Source organism: Poromitra crassiceps, assembly GCF_964638095.1.
Source record: "Poromitra crassiceps genome assembly, chromosome: 8".
Classification (NCBI taxonomy): Eukaryota; Metazoa; Chordata; class Actinopteri; order Beryciformes; family Melamphaidae; genus Poromitra; species Poromitra crassiceps.
The window spans coordinates 21183458-21193457 of record NC_139629.1 but is presented as its reverse complement, the minus strand read 5'-3'; the positions used below and the strand labels follow the sequence as shown (position 1 = coordinate 21193457).

General features: G+C 46.0%; 1 protein-coding gene across 1 annotated transcript in view; it reads left to right on the top strand.

The window, feature by feature from the left end:
- Positions 1 to 10000, top strand: part of dab2ipb (DAB2 interacting protein b) — a 239474-nt gene that overhangs the window by 78330 nt on the left and 151144 nt on the right.

Here is a 10000-nt window from a genome sequence, read left to right as displayed (position 1 = left end):
ATGCCCTCGGCGACGGCGTGTTTTGCGAGAAGTCTTCCCCAGCGTAACAGCTGATTTAACGCGTGTACGAACTAAGGTTTATAAATATCAATGTATCTGTTTGATGAATGAATCTAAAATGACATCGATGACAGAAGCCTTAGTAAAACGATGATGTAATGCCAGGTGTCCAGCCAAGACTTATCTCTCTTTCTCTGCGCCCACTATCTCTGCGGCCTGTCGCTGGAGGTCGGCACCGCTCTTCCTCCTCCTCCTCCTCCTCCTCCTCCTCCTCGCTCTCTGTGGTGCCTTTTAAACAGTTTCACCTCCTCGTCGTGCTCGTTACAACACTTCAACACAAGGCGTCTATCATACACGCCATTGAGATCCATTTAGCAAGCAGATACGTTGCTATTTATAGACCTTTGTGCAAACGTTACATTTTGCTGTTACACCCAGCGACTCAGAGAGGCTGCCTGTTACAGGAGCCGTGAGCACACAACGCAATACTAATGACCACCATGGTGAGTGCTGCAGGTGGGGGTACTCAAGTGTGTGTGAGAGAGAGAGAGAGAGAGAGAGAGAGAGAGAGAGAGAGAGAGAGAGAGAGAGAGAGAGAGAGAGAGAGAGAGAGAGAGAGAGAGAGAGAGAGAGAGAGAGAGAGAGAGAGAGAGAGAGAGAGAGACAGACAGAGACACAGAGAGACAGAGACAGAGAGAGACAGACAGAGAGAGAGAGAGAGACACACAGAGAGAGAGAGAGAGAGAGAGAGAGACACAGACCGAGAGAGAGAGAGAGAGAGACACACACACACAGAGACACACAGAGAGACAGAGAGAGAGAGAGAGACAGAGAGAGAGACACACACAGACAGAGAGAGAGAGAGAGAGACACACAGAGACACAGAGAGAGAGAGAGAGAGAGACACACAGAGAGAGAGATAGAGAGGCATGCATACTGAGAGATAGGCACCCATCCATAAATCCAATAACGTGATGACATTTAGAGTTATTAAATTCAGTAAACATTCCCCAGCTGCTCTGCCTGTAATACCCAACCTTTTCTCTCCCCCTTCCTTCCTTCCATCCTTCCTGTCTCTCTCTCTGCATCTCACTTGCTGACATACTGAGTATCTTCACTTCTCCTCTTCCAGCCCACAGCCTCCATCAAAGCTGCCTATTCTACAGTGTGCCTCTGCCCACTGCCTCCTATTCTTACTTTTTTTTGTCAAATCTATTTAATCCGTCTCTCCGGCCCATCTCTGTCTTTTATGCCTCTCTGACAGCCGTGGCCAGAGGCGCTATGTTTGCGGGTTGTCTGTATGTACGTCCGTCTGTCTGTCCCGTTCCTCTTAACGAGATATCTCAGGAACGCTTGGTTGGAATTTCTTCAAATTTGGCACAGACGTCCACTTAGACTCTCATGTGACGAAGCTTCCCTATGAGTCCTCTGTCGTCTGAGTGAAGACAGCATGTTTCTCACTGGAACTTATTGACTGGAATCATACGTGTCAATATAGTGATAACTTCCATTTTGCCAAAAATAAAATATACTCAAGACCTTTTATTTCAAAGTCTTCATGACATACAGATCCTTTCCAAAAAATTAGAATATCATGGAAATACCATGGATAACGCTGGACTTCAGCGGATTCTCAAGCAAAGACGATTCAAAAAATTTGGCGGAGATTCAGAGGGAGTGGACTGAGGCTGGAGTCAGTCATAACTGTCTGAGAAGTAACTGCTGATTTTCTACACACTATTCTAATTTCTTGAAATACTGTATTGGGGGTTTTCTGGAGCTGTAGGCCAAAATTATGAAAAATGAAACGAATAAAGGCTAGAAATATTTCACTTTGTGTGTAATGAATCTATAATCTATGAAAGTTTCACTTTTTGAAAGGAATTATGGAAAAAAAATTACTTTTCCATGATATTCAAATTTTTTGGAAAGGATCTGTATATCTTATGAGTCCCGACTGACAGGGATGTGAACTGCAACTTGACTTGTTGGCGGAGGCATTACAACCGCAAGGTGTTCTTTTCTAGTTGTCATTCTAGTCGGAGTAATTTCTACACCATCTATCCCTTCAACCCATCTCTGTCTCCCCCCTCCCTCCCTCCCTCTCACTCCTCTGTCCTCCCTGCTTCTTCTCTCTTAGCAATATTTATGTGTCATTAGCGTTGTTTGGAGCCGACGTTCTCTGCTCGATTAAACCCAGTCCCCCGCCCACTGTTCTCTCTCTCCACCCTGCCTCCTCCACATCGTTTCATGCCGCCGCACCAACGTCCTCCTCCCTCCTCCTCCCTCCCCTCACATTTGTCATCATTTGCTTATTATACCCCCCCCGGCCCGGCCCGGTCCGGTCCTGCCCGGGCCTGTGTTCTGGTCCCCTTCATCCTGTCCTTTAATTATCCTTCTGTGCTTTTTCAGGATTCCCACAGATCATTGAAATCCTCGACAGTTTGTGAATTTCAGAGAGAAAAAAATCAAGGCCTTGAAAGTTTTTCAAAATAGACATAACTCGACATGGGTCATTGAAAGTGCTTGAATTTATATATTTTGTGCAAGAATAGAAATTGAAGTTCTTTTGATTTTGTATTTATTTGTTGTACTTAGCGTGTACCACAGCACAGTTGAGAAGTGTTGATACATTCAAGCGCCTCTCTCTTTTTAATAGTTGTGTGAGGTAGACCTTTTTAATATGTCACTGCAGCGTCGTCTTCTTCCTAGAAGCTTCAAGGAATCTATTGTCGTCCCGGCCAGTACCAAAGAAAATCACCTGTAACATGTCACAATGATTACAGACCTATTGCACTAACCTCAGTGTAAATGAAATGTCTGGAGCGTTTAGTGTTGGACGATATCAAATGTCAGATTCCCCCTTCTCTTGCTCCTTGGCAGTTGGCTTATATAGGAAAAACAGATCAGTTGAGGAGGCTCTCTCCATAGCTCTGAACTCTGTCTATGAACACTTAGATCAAAGTAAATCTTATGTCAGAATGCTTTTCATGCACTATAGTTCTGCTTTCAATACGATGATCCCCTCCCTTCTGATCCGTAAACTGCTACATCTTGGTCTGTGTGATGCTGTCTCGGCACCTCAATTCCAATGTAGTTTCTACTGCAGATGGTAAATAAACTGACTCTGACTCTGTCTGTGAGCTTCTGTAAAGCCTCCTAGTTCTCATTATAAAAAGAAAATGTCCGTGTTGTAACGGTGTAACCTCAGTGTTGTAACAGTGTAACCTCAGTGTTGTAACGGTGTAACCTTGATCCTCTCAGTGTTGTAACGGTGTAACCTTGATCCGTGTCTCAAACTATGCTGTGTTGGGTCCTTGAATTTGAGGAGAATTGGTTCTGGAAAATCCTTGAATTTGACCTTTTAAGAAGGCGTGGGGAACAGGACCATCACCATGAGCCTACACCATCACATGCTTATTGATCACAGTGTAGACACACACTTACTCCCCCACCCACTACGCACGCACGCACACACACACACACACACACACACACACACACACACACACACACACACACACACACACACACACACACACACACACACAAAGATACAATGGCTCTTTCTCTCTGACTCATTTGTCAGCGAGGGAGCTGATGAATGGATTATTGATCCATTCAGCCGCCGCCTCCCTTTTCTTCATGCATTGACAACATGCTTTCCACACGCGTGTGCCTTCATGCACTGTCTGATTGTTTGTCCATAATAATAATTAATAATAATAATAATAATAATTGATTGATTGGATTTATATAGCACCTTTCTAGATACTCAAAGTGCTTCACATATGGAGGGAGGGAGGGGAGGGAACTCAACTCATCCACCACCAATGTCCATGATGATTATTAACAGCCCACTATATGCACACACATGTTCAGGACATGGAGCTGGACACTATCTGACTTACTGTAGCAGAGACAACAAAGAGCCCCGCTACAAATCTGTTGCCATCCTGAAGGAAATCAACAGCCGTGTTTTTTCCTCGTGCTCGTTGCGACAATATAATTAGGTAGAGGAAGAGTGTGTGTCTCTCTCAGCCCAGAGAAAGAGTGTGTGTCTCTCTCAGCCCAGAGAAAGTGTGTGTGTGTCTCTCTCTCAGCCCAGAGAAAGAGTGTGTCTCTCTCTCAGCCCAGAGAAAGAGTGTGTGTCTCTCTCTCAGCCCAGAGGAAGAGTGTGTGTCTCTCTCAGCCCAGAGAAAGAGTGTGTGTCTCTCTCAGCCCAGAGAAAGAGTGTGTGTCTCTCTCTCAGCCCAGAGAAAGAGTGTGTGTCTCTCTCAGCACAGAGAAAGAGTGTGTGTCTCTCTCAGCCCAGAGAAAGTGTGTGTGTGTCTCTCTCTCAGCCCAGAGAAAGAGTGTGTCTCTCTCTCAGCACAGAGAAAGAGTGTGTCTCTCTCTCAGCCCAGAGAAAGAGTGTGTGTCTCTCTCAGCACAGAGAAAGAGTGTGTCTCTCTCTCAGCCCAGAGAAAGAGTGTGTGTCTCTCTCTCAGCCCAGAGAAAGAGTGTGTGTCTCTCTCAGCACAGAGAAAGTGTGTGTGTCTCTCTCAGCCCAGAGAAAGTGTGTGTGTCTCTCTCAGCACAGAGAAAGAGTGTGTGTCTCTCTCTCTCAGCCCAGAGAAAGAGTGTGTGTCTCTCTCAGCCCAGAGAAAGAGTGTGTGTCTCTCTCTCTCAGCCCAGAGAAAGAGTGTGTGTCTCTCTCAGCCCAGAGAAAGTGTGTGTGTCTCTCTCAGCACAGAGAAAGTGTGTGTGTCTCTCTCTCTCAGCCCAGAGAAAGTGTGTGTGTCTCTCTCAGCACAGAGAAAGAGTGTGTGTCTCTCTCTCTCAGCCCAGAGAAAGTGTGTGTGTCTCTCTCAGCACAGAGAAAGAGTGTGTGTCTCTCTCTCTCAGCCCAGAGAAAGAGTGTGTGTCTCTCTCAGCCCAGAGAAAGAGTGTGTGTCTCTCTCTCTCAGCCCAGAGAAAGAGTGTGTGTCTCTCTCAGCCCAGAGAAAGTGTGTGTGTCTCTCTCAGCCCAGAGAAAGAGTGTGTGTCTCTCTCAGCACAGAGAAAGAGTGTGTGTCTCTCTCTCTCAGCCCAGAGAAAGTGTGTGTGTCTCTCTCAGCCCAGAGAAAGAGTGTGTGTCTCTCTCAGCCCAGAGAAAGAGTGTGTGTCTCTCTCAGCCCAGAGAAAGTGTGTGTGTCTCTCTCAGCCCAGAGAAAGAGTGTGTGTCTCTCTCAGCCCAGAGAAAGAGTGTGTGTCTCTCTCTCTCAGCCCAGAGAAAGTGTGTGTGTCTCTCTCAGCCCAGAGAAAGTGTGTGTGTCTCTCTCAGCCCAGAGAAAGAGTGTGTGTCTCTCTCAGCCGAGAGAAAGAGTGTGTGTCTCTCTCAGCCCAGAGAAAGAGTGTGTGTCTCTCTCAGCCGAGAGAAAGTGTGTGTGTCTCTCTCAGCCCAGAGAAAGAGTGTGTGTCTCTCTCAGCCGAGAGAAAGTGTGTGTGTCTCTCTCAGCCCAGAGAAAGAGTGTGTGTCTCTCTCAGCCCAGAGAAAGAGTGTGTGTCTCTCTCAGCCCAGAGAAAGAGTGTGTGTCTCTCTCAGCCCAGAGAAAGAGTGTGTGTGTCTCTCTCTCTCAGCCCAGAGAAAGTGTGTGTGTCTCTCTCAGCCCAGAGAAAGGCCAGGATCTCTCTGCGTCTCTGCGTCGCATCTCTCCTCTCTTGCCGTCTCATTTCCAGTGCATCAGCATGACTTGGTGTAGATGAAACAGAGTTCCTCTCCGTGTACTAATGGCTTGCACTGAGCAGGCGCCACCTACGGATAAGATGGCTTCACTGCTCAGCAGCAGCGGCTTCAAACGTCATGCCTGTAATTTGTCTGTTATGATCAGGCTCTCTCCTATTCCAGATGCTAATGAGTGATGTGTTAACTGCAGAGTAGTGTGATGGGGTCGTTGAGGTGCTCAAGCAGAGGTAGCTGCTGCTGTTAATAGGTTGATTTGTCCTGCTCTCACAGATAGAATGCGCTTCGTTTACTTCAAGGACACAGATTTCTTTTGCTTAAGGTGCGTTCACACCGACCTATTAAAGTTTTTCGCTGGCGTCGAGTTTACATACAAAGTCAATGCAAACGAGCGATTGAGCGTATATTCGCCTGGGAGAAAAATCGCTGGGCGTCCGAGCGGCAGAGACAGAGCGATAGGGAGAAAATACGCTCGTTGCCCCAGATGAAATATCCCAACTCGAGCGAAATTACGCTGGCATCAGTCGCTCGCTGTTCAATGCTGATTGGCTGCCGTGTGAGAGCGAGTCAAGGATCACACTGGCTTGGAACAAACCGCTGGTTTATTGTGTGGCAACAAACCGCATTGACAGGCTGACAGCTGACATGAAGTGAAGTCTGTACTACCGGTATGGAGCTCGCATTAGGAGCACGCTGATAGGCTTTAGCTTGTAAACAATGACGGTGGCTCGTAGTGGACAAATATCATGACATTGCGTAACGTTATATCCCCCACATGTCCGTCAATTCATGTGCCTGTTGATGAGCGATTTAAACAGAGCGACAGAGCGATTCCAAAGGGTTGACTTGAGCGACAGAGCGAAAAATAAATATCTCGGTGTGAACACACCTTTATTCAGTTTTGAAGTCCTGCACCCAAAGTGTGACCTGAATGATTTTTTTTGCTAACTGCTATCCAAGGTAAGAGGCTGTGGTGGTACAGAGAAGCCCTAACTAAACCGTCAGGGACAAAACCTGTCTCCTGTAGGAGAGTTAAGCCCAATTTATGCTTCGTCTGCCGACACTTTTGAAACGGTCACCAACAGAAATGAGGACTTGAGTCGACACTTAAGTTTCAAGTGTCCTTCCTTGATGTATGACTTCGTGAAAATCACAAAGAACGAGAGAGGAGGTGAGTTGTGTGTCGTTTATATGCGGCTGCAGCAGGCCCGGCTCCAAGTTACAGAGGGGGCCTGCCACTAGCTTGGGGGGGCCAAGCTACCCAAGGGGGGTCCGGGGGGATTCTCCCCCGGAAGAAGATTTTGTACATTTTAAAGTAAAATTCGTCAACCTGGTGCATTTGAGAGCAAAATGAAGAGGCTAAATCTGTGAAGAACTACACACATCTCTAATGTGTTGTGACTTTACAAATAATTAGGCCTAAACAATTAATATTAAGTGTATTTACACATTGTGCACAAATTGCATTCATTGTGACAAATTTACAATAGTTAATATCCAGCCAGAATCATTGCAAATGGATGTTCAAAGTAACAGTTAGCAATAGCATTCAGTTAATCAATGCCTAATGACAGCCAGATTCCATGTTAAACTTTAAAACAGAAAAACGGAAAAACGTTTAGCAAAAAAAAAAAAAAAAAAAAATTTTTTTTTTTTTTTTTTTTTTTTTTTGGAATGGGGGGGGCCAGTTTGTTGAATGGGGGGGCCCGGCCCGGTCAGGCCCGCCCCTAGCGCCGGGCCTGGGCTGCAGTCAAGTACGTTACATCTTGCCTCCGAGGTGGTTTCTCTGTGCATTCCATTCCCTCTCTTGCCGTGGCTGTCTGCAGCGTCCGAGTGTCACGTGACCGTTGAACCGAGGCGAACATTCACTGAAGTATAAATACAACACCATGAGCGACACTTTCTTTTTCGTCTGCGACCATGTGCTGAGCGACACTTTCTAATAAGTATAAATTAAGCTTTATTCTGGTGCATTAGCAGTGGCCATTACTGTTGTCTTCTTGGTATATACGATCTTTGACTGTAGTTGAGCCCCACTCATAGAGCAGCAAAGAACATCAACACTTAACCTGGAGACAGGTTTGCGTTTTCCAGGGAGATGTTTTCACGAGTGTTTCCAGGTGTCAAAAATGTTAAGTTAATTAAAATAGCTCTGAAATACACTTCTACAGAAAAACCTTTGACATGAGGGGTTTGTCATGTTCCACCAATTACACAAAGAACTAACTATAACTGTGTTTTGTTTTTTTAACTTTGACTTGCAAGTGAAATGACTCGCGCCTGGGTAGAAAGGCCAGTAGATGATGGCGTATAAACACACAGGATAGCCAGGGCTAAGATCACAGCATTAATCTATTAAGATGATTACATTAAAGTCTTGTTTCAAAATCTTAAACCTGAGCAGATGAAGTGATGCAGTATTTGAAATGTAGGTGGCGGGCGGCGCTAGCCTGGTAAACCAGCCCGTCACGTGAACTCACATTTCATTTGGTTCTGCGTGACGGTCTGGCCCCAACTCTTCACCCAGTCCTTAGCAGGGGCGGGAGCATGGGCGGGCATAGTTGCCTTGACAGACAACTCCTTCAGCCAATCAGCGTCGGATACAGTCAAACCCAAATCCACTCGGGAGAATGGCAAAAACATGTTTTCCGCCGAGAAACTCTGCGGTTGTGGCGATACTCCTGTATTTGTTTAATTGTTGTTATTGAGTCTATTTCTGCAATAACTGCACTTTATGACTGTTTAAACTAGACAAACGCTGACATTACTCCTCGAGACGATCAGGCAAGGAGGTGGCCATTATTGTTTTGTTAGTGCAGTGCTAGTGGCGTTCCTGATTGGCCAACTTGCGGTGTCAATCACAGCGCAGTCGCTGATTGGCTCTTCCGCTCTGCAGCTTCTGCTAAACCCCCCCACTGGCTTTGGGGCCAGACCGTCACGCAGAACCAAATGAAATGTGAGTTCACCAGGTTTACCAGGCTAGGGCGGCGCACGCACACACACACACACACACACAGAAATCCATTTGTCCCATTCAGATTCAGCGAAGATAAACTGAAAGCATTGTCCTTCTCTCAAACTCAGAGAGCTGTGCGACTGAAGGTGACATAATAATATGTTAGTCTGCAATTAGATTTCACATGGCCTCCATTGCACCACTAAGGTCAGCGCTGTTGGAAAATAGGCCACTCGCCTGCATAGACTCCCCTCATTTGCTGCCTCTTTCTGCCCCCCACACCCACGCCCAGCACCAAATGGAGAAATAGTGCTGTTGTCATAGTGATGCAGTCAAAGCTGAATCCATCAAAGCCTTGTTTATTTAATAAATATGTATGTTTTTTTTTAAGGCAAGGCCAATATGAGGAAAATAACTGATTTTCATTCTTCTTAGAGGCAGCCATGTTTGATTTGATAAAACAACAGAAACACTATCAGTCCGGTAACAGAGATATACAGTGCCACAATCATAGACCGTGTAATAAATATGGATGTAGCCACCGGGATGTCACCCATTGGCCTCGAGTTTGGCATTTTGTGAATTGTTTTTTATTTAAAGGTCCCAATTTGTGCAGCTGTAACCTCTTAAAAACGTGTGTCTCTGGTCCATAAAACATGATTCTGGATTAATTTGTCGAAAATATAGCAACCCCGTTTGTTGTGACGGAGTTGTCACTTCCTCATCTCGTTGCGTCCCAAGAATGGTCTGTTTCTATAATATATTCAGAACTAACAGTTCCCATTGGCCGCTGAGGGAGAGCCCGCGCCAATCAGATTAGCGTCTGTGGACCAGCACGCTAGGTTGTGTCCACAACTAACGCTATCGTTAACTTAACGTTGCTACGCTAAAGAGGACATCTCAAAATGCCTAGACTTACCGAATGCACCTCCGCAGTTGCTGGATCACGTACAGTTGGCGTCGCTCCAGCTAGAAGTGTTAATTTTGTGGCTATAGACAAAATGGTGCAGGTAGCTTGTGTGAGAGAGACCCGCGCAGTATGCGTGAGGAAGCTCGTGACGTCCCAATCCCCCTCTGGGCAAACGAAGCGTTTGGGGGTGTGGCTTGGAGGAGACTGCAGGGGGAAGCTGGATAGGGACAAATCCAACTGTGGCAGTTCTGAGCTTGTGACCACTCATTACAGGGAGGGATGACAGCAGTATACATGTATATGCATTTACAAGTAAAAACAGCTTTTGCACGGAATGGGACCTTTAATTTTCAGTTAGTGCAAAAGAAATACAAAGGAGACGGATAAATCCTTATTTGACCGGCGTCGCCATCTTGGTTATTCGGAGCCA